The sequence below is a fragment of the Leptonotus elevatus genome, chromosome 9, assembly GCF_054856555.1.
Source record: "Leptonotus elevatus isolate MCC_2025b chromosome 9, RoL_Lele_1.0, whole genome shotgun sequence".
NCBI lineage: Eukaryota > Metazoa > Chordata > Actinopteri > Syngnathiformes > Syngnathidae > Leptonotus > Leptonotus elevatus.
The window spans coordinates 8,386,986-8,406,638 of record NC_141247.1 but is presented as its reverse complement, the minus strand read 5'-3'; the positions used below and the strand labels follow the sequence as shown (position 1 = coordinate 8,406,638).

The window sequence follows — 19,653 nt, the reverse complement described above, 5'->3', positions numbered from 1 at the left end:
CAACTAAAAAGCCCACAAGCCCTCATTACTGATTGTAATTTAGTCCAAATAGCCCTAAACTATAATGTGGTATACAGCGGAGCGTTAGTAATTAATTACCAAGCATATGCAAACAAGCACTATTAGCATCCATTTATGCAGCTACATAAACATGCATTTGCACATATCAACACACTCAAGTGAGCACATACCCAAGCAAAACAGTGACAGAGCTCCATAAATGGAAACAGTGAACGGTTATGAAACCAGACATGGAAAGTGGGAATTCTCTCCATGTCTGTCTCCAGTTTCTCTTTTTTCTCTCCTCTTCATCTGTTCCACATTATGTTTCCCTAATATCACTGTCTAAATCCAATGTCAGACTCATTTTGAGCTAATTGAGCTAAATGGGTCTTAGAAAAAGAGAACAGTGGCACTGCGCTAGTGCTGCATTGTGATTTCCACTACTGAGAAAAGCAGATGTGCTCTCACGCGTACCAGAGGGATGACTAGAGCGTCTATGTCTATGTGTGAGTGTGTGTGCGTGTTTATATAACAGCTACAGGATTCTTATTGCAATTCCACTTTTGTCAGCAGAAGCCCCCAAACCTTATCAAAGTCCTTTAATTGCATTCGGACCATCCGCCAATCATGTGAACACACACACATAACCAATCAGACAATTAAAGAACCAAACCACCGGTGAGCTTGACAACTGATAAAATATTGTCAATTGTGCCTTTTCTTATTGCACTCGCTTATCTTTCAGACCCACTTAGGCACACACACACACACGCACTGTCTAATACACGCACACATCTGCATTTTGTGCACACACTATAGTGTGATTTATTGATCCCTCGGACACACAGTCGTGGTCCACTGGGAGGCTCTCAGATAACCATGATTGGGATCTGTCAGAAATCCCAAAGAGGCTGCTAATGCAATCAGACTGGAATTAAACAGACTGACTTGCTGGCAATCACATTTAACACAATCCACTTAAAGATGACAATCAAGCCATATGAATATACACCTTTTGATTTCATCTTGTACCAATAGAAATGTTTATAGACATTTTCTGTAAAGAGAAATAAATAATACAGTGCCTGAGACGTAGCTCATGATGGTAGCAGTAGAATGAATTCTGCAATGTACAAAAATATTTAGTCTGGCAATTTACAGAAAAATGGATCCCAACTCATCGGGGAAAGCTTCATCATGCAGCAAAAATAATCACCCCAAACACACACACACCACAACAAAGGACTTCACAACAGGTGGGAAAAAGTGCAAGGTCTTAGACTGGCCAAGTCAATCAGCAGACCCAATGGAGCATGCATTTTGCTTCCACAAAAAAACCCGATAGAGGCTGCAGTAAAAAGGCCTGGAAAAGTATTTCAAATGAAGAATGAAACTGTTTCAATACTTTTGGAGGTGACTTAAATAAATATTGTAGCTTGACCAACATCCCAGAACATGTGTTTGACCTTGGAGTTTCTACTGAATTATCCACCTTTACTGAGATTTCTTGTTTTTACACTTTGACCTCTAAACTGACCTTCAAGTCCAATGCATACCGCTTTTTGCCACGGATGGATAATTGTGTCACTCGACATCCCTGGCAAGCGGAATTAAGCTGCATGATGACCAGTTGTTAATAGTTAAACACTGCAAAGTGCAAACAATACAGTGGAAGAATACCTTTCTGGGAGTCATTTAAAGGTGCGTAAGAAAGCAAGACATGCTTCAGCTATTCTTGGCAAGTCCATGCCAAGGATAGCAAAATCATGTCATTCAGGTTGATGTATAGCATAATGTACTATCATTGCATTTATTTCTGCCTCAGCATTCAAATAGTAAACTCTTAAACAAAGCCACCATGACAATTTTAACACAGTCATGTTTCAGTTACTATTTTAAACAGAGCTAATACAATATGCATGAATCTGAGCACTGATTAAATGAACGATGACAATACGATGTGAAGTCTAAGGTCCCCCCTCCTCCTCTCTTCCTCTATCAGAGACATGCGCAACAAAAAAAAATCACTCTCACAGTGTAAATGACCCACTGACCCTGTTCACCTAATGCTGCCTGCATGCAGCATTAACACTGCAGCAACAGCCCAAAGCTTTACTGTCACCTTTTAAAAATGTATTTGTGTGTCATGCATACAGATGGGGAAAGAAATCATTTCCTGGTTGTCAGCCCGAGACAGGAAGGCAGGAAAACACAAAGTTGGAAGCAATCCAAGGAGTGTTTTTGCCTGTCTACTATGTCCAGCCAGAATTGAGCCTCCAGTGGAGCGGAACAGTTCCCCACAAATCACCCCGATATGTCACTTTGAGCACATCAAGGTCAACCATTTGCTGCCGTTTACCGATACTGTACTCTTACATATAAACACTTAGAGCTGTGAGAACAGCTTCCGCTTTACTGAAATATTTGATACAAGAATTTGGAGTGTGTCTGTGGATGATTTCGTCTCTGGTCTAGATCATCAACAAAGTTTTTAGATAGATAGATAGATAGATAGATAGATAGATAGATAGATAGATAGATAGATAGATAGATAGATAGATAGATAGATAGATAGATAGATAGATAGATAGATAGATAGATAGATAGATAGATAGATAGATAGATAGATAGATAGATAGATAGATAGATAGATAGATAGATAGATAGATAGATGGATGGATGGATGGCACTGTCACAGCCTTCCCCACCAGAATCCCACATACAGTAGAAGGAAGAATATATTTCATCTAAAAAGTGGCATTGAGATTAACAGGGAATTTAGGGGTCCAGCCCAGCCCCTGACTGACTGATTAATTAATGAAGATGTGTCTCAGTTCTTGTCCATATAGCATACATAATGCATGGCTGTATCTTATTATTGGCTTATTCTCAGGACCATTCCACTTAAAACAGAATTGTGTCTTTGGTTTTTAACATTGCATGTCTTTCAATGTTAATATTATATAAAATCTAATAAACATACATACTCCACTGGCAATACTTCAAATGATCTATCTTTAAAGGGTGCCCATGTTACATCTTCTGCAGTGATAGCGTTGAATCTTCACTTGTGCCAATAAAGTGTGAGACAGTGCAGCCTGACGCAGCTGCTGGAGCGTCTCCGTGTCTAACACCTTGACGTTGAGATTAATACTCTGGAGAAGCACTGTACTGTTGTCTCAAGGCTGTGAATTGCAAGGGACCCTGACTAGACATGTAAATGTGTATAATTAAGATAATTGTATCTTTTCTCATGCTGATGATAATTAAGATGCCATTGAGTAGCCTCTTCCAAAGAAGTCCCGTTTCAGTAAAAGCTCAATTTCCTCAAGAAACAATGACTAGTTATATAATCTTTACGTGTCCAATTGCATCAACCCACTGACTGTTAACATGTGCTTGTCCCATGCTTGTTTTTCCCAGAGTCCCCCAGTACACTTTAAATGACATAAACAAACTAGATAGACAGGACTCATTGTCTCCTTGCCCAGTGTGAGTGTGTGTCAGAGAGAGAGAGAGAGAGAGAGAGAGAGAGAGAGAGAGAGAGAGAGATGTCCTCCCAGCCTCCTCGAGCTAGTAACCATGACAACAAGATGGCTGGGAGACTTGGTTCAAGCTCAATTGAGGCCGGTGTCTTTCTTTTCCTCCAAAACAGACCTTGCCAACGTTTCAAAAAGGCAACGTGTTTTCGGGTTAACCGACCAAGACGTCAAAGGAGTAAAAAATACCAACACACCTGTCATAAAAAATCCCACGACCTGTCAGACACTGCAGATCTAAAGCTAATATTTTGATCCCAGCTTAGCAAGAAAAACAGCACGTCAAAGCAGCCCGTATATCATGACAACACAAACGGACCAAAAACAAAATTCTGTTCCATTGAGATGCTATGCTATCATTATAACATGATAACCGCAGTCGTCGTCCAAGATGAATATTTCTTCACTCACCGGTAAAACACGAGTGTGGCGGTGCTCCTCTTCCGCCGTCTGCCTCCGTACATCCACACCGGGGAATAGCGCGAGCAGACGGCTTCGTTTCTCCCTCCCAAATCTCTCTCTCTCTCTCTCTCTCTCTCTCTCTCTCTCTCTCTCTCTCTCTCTCTCTCTCTCTCTCTCTCTCTCTCTCTCTCGCTCTCTCTCGCTCTCTCTCGCTCTCTCTCTCCCTCTCTCTCTCCGACCACCGGTCTCCACCTCCACACGATGCCGCACAGAGTGTCTGGTGGGGCGGCTGTGATTCTCCCGAGCACCGTAACTTTCCCCGGGCTGGAGCACGCGTGTCGCGGCCAGTCAGTGCAGCCTGCAAGGCAGATGAGCACCAGAGTTGTAACCGAAGACTCGAAATGTATTTGGAAGAGGATGCAAGACTGAAAGAATGTGCTACTCTTCAACTCACGCTGGTCTATTTATTTCACAGAGTATTGACATCACACGAGTCGTGATTGGAAGGGGGAAAGTTGGAATCGTGACCTGGGAAAAAAATACAGCATGCAGATGATTTACAGCGAGCTAAATAGTTCTGTCCAAGGTCTAAAGTACCACAGATGTCATATCAGGCGTAAGCATTCATCATGCAAGTTGGGTTTAGATAGGACATTGACGTCTGCTAGGGAAAACAAGATGGAATAGCCTGATTTTATTCCTTCTCGGCTAACTGCAGGATAAATAAATCAAGCAATTTAAAGCAGATTTGCGGCCATACACACACATGTCAAGAATTTAATCTCTGGCAAAAGAAACAACTGCTCATTATAAGAAGGGTTTTCAAACTTTAATTGAGTCAAGACACATTTGAATATTATTTTTTATTGTTACAAAAATTCCAAACAAAAGTTAATTAATTGCCTTTTAGGATGAGAAAAATAAAATACATTTTAGCTGCAACATCTATCCGTTTTAATCCATTTCAGGAGGCAGCCATTTTGTCAATTGCTGTCAACAAAAAAATGACAACACAGTTGTTCAGGGCTCAGGTAAGGACCAGTCACAGCGCAGCTTGCCAACATCACATGACCAAACTCATAAAATAGGTAATCCACAAACGTAATATTACTCAGAATGCCGTGTTTAGACTAGTGGGGATGCATAGAACATATAGGCCTATTGCCAAGATTTTTTGTGTGTGCGTGTGTGTGCAATTAGACACTTTCTCATGATGGCACACTGGCTTGGAATCAGTGCTTCATCAAAGTATGGCATCAATATGTCTTTAGTCAGTCAATTTAAACAGAACTACCTCAGGAAAATGAAACTAATCCTTCTGCAGAGACTACAGTAGTAGTCTTCTGCGGTTGTGTATAAAGTTGGATTAGCAACGGAATGTGCTTGAAATGTATCTTTTCTACATATGTTTTTTTTTTGGGGACTGCCTATAGCTCTGTCAATTCAATGAAAGCCCACCCCAATGAAAAATATGCAATAAACCCCTGAAATGCAGACAATCAATTAAGCCGCCTGGAGAACAAAGACAAATAGCACTTGGTGTCATCTGACACCTCCCGAGAAATTCTGATTTATGAGAAGATGAGTTGCTGTCTTGTGCACATCATGTTTTTGTGAGAGCGTTTCTCACAAAATGAGGAATTGATCCAACCCCCCCACACACACCCCCACATATGAGAGAAAACAGTGAGATTGTGCTGTCAACAGGCAATTGGTGTCTGCCCTGAACTGTGATGACGTGGCCGCATTGTGTCTGTCAAACAGAAGGATGTTATTTAACTGCACTGGTCTCAATAAGTCTTAAAACACTGATAGCATTTATTTACTCTAAAGGTTTTACTGTTAAATTATGTAATTGAATACAGAGGAATTAATTAATTGTACACAAATGTTTTAAAGGAAACATATTGTCACTGGGTTTTTTTCACATCTTAAAACAATTCACAAATTTGCATGCTTTTGTCAACATTTCCATCAACATCAAGAATAAATTACACAACCCATCTATTGTCTTGTTGAATTCAGTTTTTTTTTTTTTCGGGGCTGGCGATGTCTCATGCAAGTGATCAGGTCCTCATCCTGCTCCATTTAGTGCCCAACTAATGGCGAGTCTGGATTTGTAGGAAATGTAGGAAAATAATCATGAAAAAGCACTACATCGGCCCCAAAAGAGGGCATCTACCCTGTATGCTAGATGGCCAGTCCAGCTCTGCTGATACAGAAAGACCATATTTAAAAAATGATATCGTTTCCACATTTTTTAAAAAGCTCACCTTTAAGCTTGATTCAGGAAATGAGGCTAATGAGGAAATGAAAAGAACCTCATTTCTCCGAATAAGAGCATTGCTTATGTCGATTGTATACTGTATTTATCACTCTCAGTCAGACTGATTGTCACGCCCATCTGAGTGGGGTGAAATTTATTCTCCGCATTTGAGGGAGCGGTGAGCAGAAGCAGGGTCTTGCGCTTGGGGATCATTTGGTGAGCTAATCCTCCAATTCCAACCCGGAATGCTGAGTGGCAAGCAGGGAGGCAAATGGCTCCCATTTTTATAGTCTTTGGTCTGATCCGGGCCGGGGATTGAACCCACGACCTCCCAGTTTCAGGGCGGACTAAGCTGGTCAGTTTACTGTAAAACAATAAATAAATAAACTATATACCAAAGGTTTCTGCCAATATTTTGAACGTCAGCTAGCTTAATGCTAACAAATAATGCAAAGCAAACCCCTTTATCTCGAGCTATGAACTATGACATACATGCCAACCTCATTCTGTTATAACAAAAGTCGGGCTTGCCATCGGTTCACATCACTTCAGCTGGCATTGCTGGACATCCCCTTTAGAGGGTAGAGACACACTAGATAGATTATGACCGCTTCGATTGTATGTTGGCGTACTTTATGTAACTCCAGAACTGAAGTGAGGTCTCGTGGAATGTACTGGTGTCTTGAGGGACATTAGACATGCTGATTGTTTGACCTAGTGTGACCTTCAAGGTCAATTTTTGGGTTAAAATGTGAGTTGAATTCCATTTGGAAAAGAAAAAAAAAAATATATATATATATATATATAATTATTGATTTATTTGTTTCCTTCCTTCCCAAGATATTGAACTCAGCCCTTAGTCTCAGGCATTATTGCAAAGCCCGTATGGATTGAGAGGCTCAGTCGATCGAGGGATCTCTTGTGATCAATAGCACATGAGAAGGAGATGGGGAGGGGGGGGGGGGGGGCAGAAGTATTAGGAAGAAAGGGGTTTACAAAGTCATGAGGGGGTTGAAGGCAGAACAAAAGAGGTGTGTGTGTGTGGGGGGGGGGGGTGTTTGAAGACAAGGGGAGGAGAAGGTTAGAACGGGCAAGGCGCACTGTGAGGCAGGTAGGGGGTGGGCGGAGAGGATGTTCTTGTGCAGAAGATGGGGAGATATGATAGGAGGAGGGGGTGGAGAGGACAAAGAGAAGATGCACAGCTGACCACAGAATGAAAAAATAGTTTGGGGGGGGAACCAACTGCAGATGCAATGTCAATCCTAATTACTAATTCATTAACCTGCTGGTCTCCCCACCCCCTCCTGTAGACATATACACAGACGCCCTCATCTGTGTCCCTGGAGAGGCGGAGGGATGGATGGAGAAATAAAGAGGTGCGTCTGCTGCTAAGTGACATCTGCTGGACCATGACGGCGGAAACATTTTGGGAAGACGCATGGAAATCCCTGACGTGACAACGGGCTGGAGGGAGGCAGGGCAGAGTCATTGCTGGGTGATGAAAACAGATAACAGCTTGCTTGGTTGGTTGGGGTCAGGTGCTCCCTTGTGTTGGTGCATACACAAGTGAGTTGTATCAGAGGAAAGACGCGAGGGGAAGGTTTGCAAGGGTGTGAAATGACAAATCAATAGGATAATATTGATGAGCTCAAGGAATAACATTATGAAAATGCACTCATTGGCCACAACATTAGGTACTCTTGTGCAAGACAATGAATTATATAACACAAAGAACTGTAGCAAATATTATGCCAAAGTGTTTTGAAGTTCTTGGTTATTAGTGCTCAAGTAATACGTTACAAAATGTCATAACTGCCACATTAAAGAAAAATATATGTGTCAATTGAAAAAAAATTTGTTACACTTTTTTCCCCCCAAACATGTATATATATATAAACAGGCGGGTTATAAACAAAATATACAAAACGTATTAAACAACAAACACAATATTCAAGCAACAAAAGCAACATTATAAAGTTTCCCATGAGCTACACATTTACACATACATGTTCGAAAAGGAGGAAGAAACATAAACCAATCAGGTCCTACCTTTTAACATCCATTACACAATATATAGTAGGTATGTATAGTAAACAAAAAAACTGCTAGTATACAACTACTATGTCTTGATTATTATAATAATTATTAATAGTGAACACTTTGAACAGTGTGCCTTATGCATATATTGTTGTACTTTTACATATACATATAGATTTTTCCTTATCAATAGCAACAATCCTAATAACAATACAATAATAATAATAATAATAATAATAACATCAACCAATGTTACTTTTCATTGAAAAGCACTCCTTCTTCTGTATACTTTTCAAAAATTTAGATTTTTGAACTAGTCTATGTTTGTACATTGTTGTAAATCAGTACTCAGCCTGTTCCAAATTTTCACTCCAACTGAAACTCTTCAGTGTTGTTCTTGAATACTTTATCTTTAAGTTATGAATTCCCTTCAAACCATAAACTAATTGTCTCTCTGAAAACATATTTTCAATATTGCCCAACAGTAAATTATGTCTAGCTTTATACACCAATTGTACAGTATTGAATTCCACAAGATCAAATAATTTTACAGTTTTAGATTGTAAGAACAGTGTGTTGGTGTGGTGGAGATATCCTACATTATGGACTGCTCTTATAACAGAAACAAAGGTTGTTTGTCTTGTAAGTGTTTCCCCAAACTTCTGAACAATAATTTAAATAAACTAGAGAGCAGTACAAATTGTGTAATGATTTCTGGTTGAGTAATGATATTAAAGTGGAGCTGCAGCTGTACCTAATGAAGTGTCCACTATGTGTACATAAGGTATTCACATTTCTCTTAAAACATTTTTTTTCATGTTACAGCCTTTTTCCCCTCAAAGTTCTACACAAGAAACCCAATCATGCTTATGTGAAGTGTTTCTCCCCCCCTCCCCCTTTTTTTCCCTGCAAATTTATTAAAACCAAAAAAACAATACATCACAAGTGCATATCTGGCAAAAGGGTCCTCATGTGCCCCCCCAAAAAAATCTAAAATATTCAAATTCTGCACTTAATTCCCTTTAAATATATATATAATACATGGACGTACCTCAAAAATTTAGAAAGTTACATCAGTTTTAATGTTGGAAGGTAGAAATCTAGGTAGCTAGTTTTGAGAAAAAGGGGTTTAAAGTTTTGGTACTTGAATCTTTCCAGAGTGCGGGGAGACGTGCAGCTGCTCGCCCGAGTTCGCCCCTTGTCATTCGACATGTGTGAACGTAGCCATTTCAAGTAAAAGTAGAAACCGCTGAATGGTGTATTTTGACTTTTTTTTGGTTGCTGTGTCCATCCATCCATCCATTAGCAGATCCGCTTATCCTCACAACATTTATATCAATCATTTGTGAAGTACGTTTGAGGCTAGGAAATTTGGGTTGTTTTTAAACAGTTGCACAAGACGCGGCGCTAGCTAGCAGCTAGGCTAAAAACTCTCCCCCGAGTTACGATGCATAGTATCTATTAATAATTGCTTATTTTTATACACTTCTATTACAATTTTGACTTTTGTGCTCCTGGGAAATGGAACTAGAGAACCCAAGGAGGATATTTGTGGGGAAATCTCAAAATGGACAAATAATGTCCAACGGTCTAATATTGTCCAATATCTCTAGATTGATGTGGACCATTTTGCCGGAGCAGGTCACATGGATTTCCAGCCTTTGCTGCATGAAGCTCAGAATTGAGCTCTGGGGCATCATTTTCCACTCAACCTTGAGATATTTCTACATCTTAATTGGAGTCCATCTGTGGTAAATGTGCAGATGTACGCTCAAATCAATCAGATCTGACCATCTAAACTGAACGACTGGAGAGGATGGGTTTTAGTCATGATGACTGAGAATCCTCTTTGGAAAGAGAATCTTCCAGAACAACAAACATCTCTGCAGCAATCCATCAATGAGGCCAGTATGGTAGAGTGACCAGACGGAAGCCACTCAAGTGAAAGGCATCGGCAGCTTGCTTGGCGTCCTATTCGTGTTTGTCGTTTCGTCAAATTGAACCACGTTAGTGGGTCGGTCCAATTTCTGACCCAGTTTTGAGGGTGTCGGTAATGATTGGTTCAATTTATTTATTTGTACACTGCTTGTGTCTCAATCAATCAAATCCACCAAAATCGCGTTGCACCACCTGCATCAATACTTAGACGTGGTTTTAGCGAGTCTAAAATCTAGTCTACTTTTTGTCACCAAATTTCCAGATGCAGCTAAAGAATACGCTGGAATGCCCATTGTGGCAGAGCACGAACATATTTTTTCAGTCGACTTTCTGCAGCATGCTATGTATGATGTCAAAGTATTGTGAGTTTTAAAAAAAATTATGCATTTGAAAATATTTCAATGATTTGTACATATTGTCATGTATTATAATGTATTAAAATTGCAGTATAGGACACACTGACAAATATAAACACTCTTCTGCAACGTTATATATCCTTAAATATTAAGAATTAACACACACATACACCAAAAAATTTGCACATACACAAAATGGGAGGGTGCCGACTGAGTTGGAAGGATCCTGCAAACGAGCATCAATCCAAACAGCTTAAAGCTCATAAGCTGTCTGCCGCGACAAGGCAAACAACAGGGAGCTGTTTGAGGCAGACTGGCCAGTGACATGGCGCATAGCTACGGTATACACATGCATCTGGAAGCAAATCTTTCAATAAAAGTGTGTTTTGTGTGTTTCAACTAGGGGTGTCAGGTGATTTAATTTCGTAATTCGTAATTGTAATTAATCACATGACTTCAATAGTTATTTCATAATTAATCGCAAATTTTATATCTGTTCTAAATGTACAATAAAATGTACAAAAAAATTGCTGAATTTTTATGCTATTGTTAACATAAAAGAGGGGGGAATTACTAATAGAAATATGGCTTTATCTTAGTCATTGATGCAGTAATTGTATAATAATTCATAAAATGGAGTTAAAATTAAAAAAGTGTGATATTGATTTGTGTTGAGGTCATTTTTCTGCCACTAGATGGCATAATTGCATTCTGAGACGTTGGTGATAGCTCAGTGCATTTTTCTTTTCATATTAAGAATTATCAAATCTTTCAAATTAAGTTGTAAAATTCTGCACATTTTTTAAATAGTAAAATACAACTTGACCCCATTGTCCACAAATATGTGGATTATTGTTCAATTTATTACTGCAAAGTTTTGACGTGGATGTGTCGTTGTGCGGACTGGAATTCCCCCAGTACATGTTTTCCAAGTAAGGGCAAGTCATTATTCATGCACTAAACAAATTAGTGGCGTTAAAGGAAATTTAAATTAACTCAAAATTAATGCACACATTTTAATACCCCTAGTTTCCACATTTCAATGACATCAAAATTATATGTTTTACTGTTAACATGTTAGGCCGTGTGTAGCCTTATCAGCATTACAATGCCCTCATTGTAGGTCATTTCAAAATAAAGACAACTCAGCTTCTTTCACTTTTTGACATTATTATTCAGACGCCGGTCATAATAGCGTCATCAGTCTTCGTTGTCATGGAGGAGGAAGGGGACATTGCCTGTCTGCCCGTGCGCGTGAGTGAGAGTGTGCGCGTGTGTCATTATGTCCGCAGGCATGAAAAAGTATGACACACTGGCCCAGATAAGTGCATCTTGGAGAGGTTTCCTTCACTTTCACCTGTGAGCACTTGTTCACCGCATGGAGTCGAACCCGGACCTGAAAAATGGCCATGTTTGTTTCCGGGGTGCATACGTGTGTGCGCTGGTGTTTGCGTGTTTGAGAGACGGCCAAACAGACAAACATGGGACAGCCTGCCAATATCATGACGGAGTGTGCCATGTGTGTTTGAGACTCATTCTGTGTATAGTGTTCAGCGTGCCAAGTATGAGTTTGCCGGGCAGACGGGTCAACAGACTGATACGTTGCCATAGTAACAGCAACACATTCAGCTCTCCGACCTGCCAAGCTGTAAATATGGATTTTTTTGTTTGTTTTCAAAGGGGCATAATCGTCATAGCTGACACACTAATGGAGTCGGGCTCCTTCATTATTTACCTTCCACCAGCTGACTTGAGCCGTTCGAAATGTGATTTTATGCCTTTTTGATGTGAATTGCATCCGATTTCCACAACAACAAAAAGCCAGACTCCTGACAGTGCATCATTTAATAGAGCTTAAAAGTGCGCTGCAGGAAATAGAATGCATACCTCCCTGCTGGGTTTCTTTCCAAAGAATAAGCCAACACACACTCACTACTGTTTTGACTGCACTCGACGCTTTCGAGGGGAACCTCAGCTGGTGTTCAGATGTAGCACTTTCTACAATTGTTTTTCCACTGTTGATCCAGCTGTATGAAAGGCAACCATTTTTAGCCTTCAGCTTGGATAAGCCCCGTCGCCTGGCGCAAAACAAAAATCTGACAAAAGCAGGAATTGATTGCAACTTTAGAAACAATTCTCTCCTGTGAAAATACGTAAATAATTGACCACAAACTCGAGTCATGCATCCTGCTTTAGTTGAGCTAATTGTTTAAACATAACAGGCCATGAATTTGGGTTAATAATTGCTTAATAATAATGGTCTGTTTGTTCTACAACAACTCTAAACTCACTGTAAACCCGAACGTTCAAAATAATCAAATAGATGAAGTACACAATATTCAAAGTTTTATGGAAACTACTACTAACTTAACTTTTTTAAGTTGGTGTAACTTTGTATGCTTTTATGAGTCTTTTGTACTAAAAAGTTTTGATTAAATTGATTTATACTAGTTTTGGGGTAACTTAAAAACATAAATTAGCTGATGTTTCATATTTTACTTTACTTATTAATTTTATTTTAGCCCTATAGTTGACATTGTAAATGATAATTTGTTTTTAGTTTCCTATCTGGTTTAAATACATTTATAATAATTTATGTTCGATTATTAACATATGCTCATAGCAGGCGGCATGGTGGCCAACTAGTTAACATGTCTGCCTTCTAGTCCAGAGGTTGTGAGATCAAATCCGGCCCGCTGGCCTTCCTGGCTGGAGGTTGCATGTTCTCTACGTTCCTGCGTGGGTTTTCTCCGGGTACTCCAGTTTCCTCCCACATTACGAAAAATATGAATGCATGGTATGTTAAATGAACACTGAATTGTCGCTAGATTGTGTGCATGTGCCCTGTGATTGGCTGGCAACCAGTTTAGGGTGTACCCCGCCTACTTCCCAAAGACAGCTTCCACATTATGTGCTTTTGTAGAATGGTACTCAATGGTGCCTACAGCAGCATTTCATGTTCTGCCATTTAGAATGACTTGGAGAGAAAAGTATTGTAATACTTTGTTATCTGTCTAACCACAAACATCATATAGTAGTGTCCATCATTTTCCGCAGAGGCCTAAATTGGATGCCTAAATTGAATCTTTCTTTCTTCACAGTTGTGACAAATTAAATAATTTAAGACGCCAGGATTTTGAGGCAGCCATTGTCCCTGGATCCCACTAGAATACATTTGCCACCGCACTGAGCAGAGCAAAACTTGATTAAATAGAAAGCAGAGGGAAGCTTATTTGAGGACACACTGTATGTTTAATACATCTGACCAAACACTGTTGCTGTAATTTCATCTAAATTGTGCACTACAGTACATGACATCTGCATGCTGCAAGTGTTACTTAAGGAGTGCTAGGTGAGATATTAGTCAAATGCAGTATTCAAATGCTGTGCCTTAAATACTGTGGTTGTCTTTCTAGTATGAAAAAGTTATCCAATAGTGAAGACAAAGCATACTGCGGTACTGCTACATAGACCTTAAAGTGAAAATCAAGGATATGGAATAAGTGCTTTAAACGGCTTTCCATTCCTCTGTGGTTATACATTACATGTGACGGAACACAAATAAAAATAAACATTTTGTTAGAGTTGTGCTGCAAGGTCTGCAGACAAGCTAACATTGGTTAAACTCTGCTTTTTCTTAGAGCATAATCTGCATATTTATGCAACTTCAGTGAGACACTTTTTTATGAGTTCACTTTCAGATGGACATTAATTAAGATGACTGTCACGTTTATTTGTTGGTGTGGAAAATTTGAGTTGCAGGCTCGTGATCATCTGCCTTACCTCTCTGTTTTCCTTGCGTCTTCAAACATTACAGTCTTAAATCATTGCAATAACAGCATTGCTTTTTAAAAAAGTGACATCATTGTGACGTGACGTCCCTGATCTTCTCTTTCCAAGCAGGCCTCAAACATTTTCCTGATGACTTTTTTCACACTGTACTGAAAAGCAGAGCCACCCAGTGGTGGAAGTAAGAAGTACAATGCAGACATGCTTAGTACATGTTATTTTTAGAAAGTGCTGTTGCAGGCTATAAAATACGGATATGGCCCGCGGGCCAGATTTCGGTCACGCCAGAATGGGAATCTGCCAGTGGAGAGTCTTCCAATTAGGTAATGTGCTGCTTGAACTAATTACAATTCCCATCATTAGATATTGTACCTTTGAAAATGTCTCTTTCAGTCTTTTTTCTTTGTTTATGCAGATGTCAGAGGAGAATAAAGGAAAGGAAAATACAGGAAACATATTTTTATGTTCTCAGTTGATCCCTTCTTTCTTTCCACCACATTATGCATATTTTGGTTCAGAGTGTGGAAAATGTTGCTGAGTATCCTTCATGACTGCCTCTGGAATTGGAGAGCATGCAGGCAAGGATAAAGTTATTAAGTGGCACGTGAGAGGCCCAACTGCTGCCAACCCACAATCCCGTCTTGTGCAACAATAATATAAAATAAATTGCAAATACAAAGGTGTGAAATGTTGTGTGTGACTATAAAACTCAGTACTCTTTCTGCACTATATTTACAGAAATGAGTGCTGAATGTTTGAATAAGATTTTTGTTTTCTTCGAACGTGGAATTTCAATATCAATGTAGTTATGCAAAATACATCATGTAGATAACGTAAACTTCAAAATAATTCAACAGCTCGCTACTAAGCTACTACTAGCTACTAACATGGTAACCTCAACATAACATAACTGTGCTGAGATGTGCCCATAAAATTAATTTTTTTTTTTGTTGTACCATTTTTTTAAATCCAAATTTAGAGAAATGGTGGCTGCTTATTATTATTAGTAGTAGTAGTAGTAGTCGTCATCGTCGTAGTATGTACAGTATGGAAACATATGCAGAGTTGTCCTTGTACTAATTTGCTCTTTGTCCTCACTTAGTTATGCGCACTTGAAAATTGACTAATGCGGACTAATAGAATGATTAGCCTATGAAAACTAGTGTAGCGCTAGATGCTAACTAACATAATTTTAAAATGTCACTAGTAGTAGGCCTACTGCAGCTATTGTCAACTCGTGCACTGTTTTATGCCAGTTATGGTAGTCACGGGTAAAAGCAATATAGCACGTCATGGAAATAGCAGAAATGTCCGGATGTTTGTCAATAAGATAAATACAAATGGTAATAATAAATACATTTCCGAGAGGTGAATGTGAAAGGCAGCCTGTTTGTCGACGTATGGCATAACAACGGTCCTATATATGTGCATTATTAGTGTGGCATCGTCCCTATTGTCCAGCAGAGGTCACTGTGTGTACAAAAATACCATTAAACCTGCTCTGCTTAAAACACTAATCTTGTCCACGTGCTAGATGACGCTTTGCTGATAATTGCAGGTACTTTCCCAAAGTGTAGCAAATGAATTGCAAACGTAGGTTGATGACAAGGATAGTGGGAAACAATTTCCTCATAGTTCCTTCGCAGCAATGAATGAAAAAGGAGTGGTCCTAATCTTCACCACACTCATCCGTTCATGTTTCCTGATATAAATGGGTGACAGTGTTGTTTACCTTCCTGGTTCAGACATTCACTTCAACTTTATGTTAAATGATATTTTGGAGGAAATGCCTCAATATAATCAAGGTGAAAATGACAGGAAAGGGCAGTCAACAAAAGTAGTCTTTTCATTCATTCATTTAGTCATTGTCATTGTTTGATGTACTGGATTTTTTTAATTTTTCCTCAAAAAAGGACAGACCCTGACTATACCTGTGCTCTATTATTTCCATGTCTCAACCTCGACCTTTCCTCTGTCTCACCAGTGGCAAACTGAGAGGAAAAACAAACAGGTGTCTGGTATCAGTGTGACTCAACTTTTGACAGAAACTCATCTGTATTGACCGCTGTTCGATGTGGTGTCTTTTGACGTAATGCTGCGTGTAGAATCACAGAAACTGATGAGGTTGTTACGAATTGTTTTTGTTGAAATGTTGACACGCCGGCTTTTAGTAGGTCACACCCATTTTGGCCTAACGGGGTCACATAATCAAGAAACATCAACAGCAACAATAAAAAAAATATATCGGCCTCATCACATGTACCTAACAAGTTGAAGAAATTGTATCAAGTTATAACAAATGTTTAAAAAAGAAACGATATATGCCTTTTTCTTTGCATAGATAATAGCTACTATCAGTTTTGATTGACTATGCTATTTATGTAAGAAACACCATACTCTTATATATCTAGATAAGGCAGACAATAATATTTCCGTCACATATGTTTCATAGTTCGACGCGAGCTAAGTGCAGTCACCCCTGGCTATGCCCCTGGTCGTCATGGTAACAAAATCCATACTCACCATTTGTGAAATGGGTTGAAGCAGGCCAACCTCTCAAATGGCCTGATTTGAAAAGGACAAGAAAGGGAGTTTGTAAAGTGCACTAGAATTGGCGTATTTCATTTCTCACATAGAAAACTAAGCATAATTGTAACACAACGATTCTTGAACTTTGCCTAATGAAGTGTCCAGTAAGTATAGAAAATAACCATAATTATTCAAGAGCCTGAAAGTAACAATCACCCAGTCAACTGAATTCTTACATTGTGGCATTGTGAGCCGGGAAGGCCAAAGGAACACAATGAGCGGTGGCTTAATAAACGTGCCAGCAACCTGTCATCAGATTAACTTAAGTGTGCGCATTCCTTCCTGCACATGTGGTGTTTTGATTGCTGCTTTCACACAAAGCCAGCGGGACTTCCTGCAGGAAGAAAACAACGGAAGGAGACGGAAGAGCAACAACCGAGTTGCTGGTTAACAGATAAAGTTGTAAGGAAATATGAACCCCCAGTTCCTGTTTGTGGCGTCCATATTAAGCAACCACGGAGCTTATTATGTATTCATTTATAGTTATTATAAATGAGGAGTACTCACTTTTAGTTAACAGAAACTAGTGAAATAAGTAAAACTAAAAGAGAAAAACATTTAGGAAAATGCGTTAAAAAAAACTATAAAGTGAAAATGTTGAAAATGGTGCATCTCTGGGGGCTACTCAAAGATTCATCCCTATCATGTTGTCAGAGCCATCAAAAATCAAGTGAAATTAAGGCCAGGGAAAAAATTTGTTGCGAAATGTAAACCTAAACTCTGTGAATCACAATTCACAATATTGATACTCTAAATGGTCAATGCAAACTGTGAAATTTGCTCTTTGAAAAGCTCTTCAGGGATCCTAGCGTACAACACGCACGATAACAGTGTTTTCGCTCTCCAAAAAACAAACAAACAAAAACAGTGTTTTCTGCCCAAAAATAGCCTAACAGAAGTTGTCAGTAAAAGTTGCCATGTAAGATGGCTGCCCACAGCACGGCCGTTAGCGGGAAGGGACCGAACAGTCATCTGGGTCCGAATGTCCAAAAGAAAGAAATGTAGTCCACTCAAAATGACCCACAATGCACTTTGAAAAGTAGTGAACATTGCGAGTATGAAAAAAAAATGGTGCGAGCGAGATTCAAAGCAATACATGAATTTCGGAAATAATGAATTGGCTTTAGTTGAAAATATAATAACAAAGGAAACAAAATATTTTTGTTCACAGTAAAGTTAAATCATTTAAAGATGTATGCATCATGAGGGTACAGCGGTCACGTGATGCTCCACAGAGAAACAGAATGAGGGCACTATAAGCGAAGTGCGCATTATGTTTGCGAATGCGTGAAAATCAAGTTTAAAAAAAACTTGCTACCAAACAAAGCCGTCATTTGAATGGCGCCGAATGGAGTGCTGAAAGTGTTTGCGTAACTGCACACCTCAAAGCTTGCAAGAATTGTTTAAACGACTTTCAGCCGTAAGTGACAAAACGACAGGTGCATTTGGTGCCATCCTTAACTGTCCTAATGGAGTTTATCCGCAAAAAAAACAGCATTGCAATGCTCGAGAAGACAGAAGTGTACGCTTGTAAACCTCCGTTCACTCTTCCCAATTTCCAGACAGAAAAGGAAGATCCAAACGAACGTATAAGAGGCTAACAGTTATTTATTTTCTTTTTTTAACACATTTATTTTTGTCAATATCCTGAAAGCGAGGGAACAGGCGGAAGCATCACGAAGCTTGCTAGCGGACATACGTGTAACCAAACTAATAAAGTGACAGTCATTTAAGAACCTGCTTTTAGCCCCAATTGACCCCTTCAGTGAAGAAAGCTCCACTATTGTGAAGCTTGATCACGTCCCGGTGTCTTGTCTTCGGTCCAACTCTTGGTAAAGTGCACACATTCTGTCAAATAATAAGTACTTAAATAGGCTTTACTGTCGTGTCAGTAACGACATGCTATTCATGTTTAAAATAGATTCAATAAAAAACATCAACTTTCCAACAAAATGCTCCAAATCAGCACTTCCCCCGTTAGACTCCATTAGTTTTCAATGACAAGTTGGTAGCAGGATACCAGCCGGCCTACCCATAATGCACCGTGCTGCCGAGATGCGCACTTCGCTTATATATTAGGCTAGTGAGTGAACACAGCTAATATATGGTCAGCTCATCAGCAAGCTCTGCATAAGCTTGGTAACGATTCTGTTGATTGGAATCAGCTGCGTTGCAGCAGGGAAACCTCCAAAAACCTGCAGGACGCCTGCCCTTGAGGACCGAGTTTGCCCGCCACTGGGTTAGGGGATAAGAGTGTTAGGGAGGACATTCAGACACAGTTGTGGTCCTTTTGCCGTGTGTCGCCTTGAAACGACGTCATCTAGTGGCAGCCAATAAAAAAGCGGCATGAGTTGAGTTGCTCCTAGGCGACAGCTGTGCTTGCTTGAAACGTTTTTAAAATAAATAATATATTTGTTGGATTTTGAATACACAATACTTAGACGATTCTTACTTAAAAACTCACTCTGAAAACTAATTAAACCTAACTAAATAAAATAAAATAAAACGAAATTTTAACTATAAAAAAAATGTGCAGCAAATCAATATCTAAGAGTCTTTTGTAATGTTGCTGAGCTGTTTTTATATTGTGTAGCTGAAAATACATCTTGCATTTGTTTTTATCACTATGATTCATTTGTTGCCGGTGATTAGGAAAGATGGGGGGAAAGATGAGTGTTTAACTGTCAGTCCGTCCCACACGCGTGGAGTACAAATGCGGCCGAGTAGAGCTGAG

General features: G+C 39.4%; 1 protein-coding gene across 1 annotated transcript in view; it reads right to left on the bottom strand.

Annotated features, from left to right (window-relative positions):
- Positions 1-4,096, bottom strand: part of psd2 (pleckstrin and Sec7 domain containing 2) — a 43,229-nt gene extending 39,133 nt beyond the window's left edge. The window contains exon 1 of the mRNA XM_086084918.1: positions 3,954-4,096. The gene's annotated coding sequence lies outside the window, so the exon portion shown is untranslated. The remainder of the gene's footprint in view (positions 1-3,953) is intronic.
- Between the last annotated feature and the right edge of the window lie 15,557 nt (positions 4,097-19,653).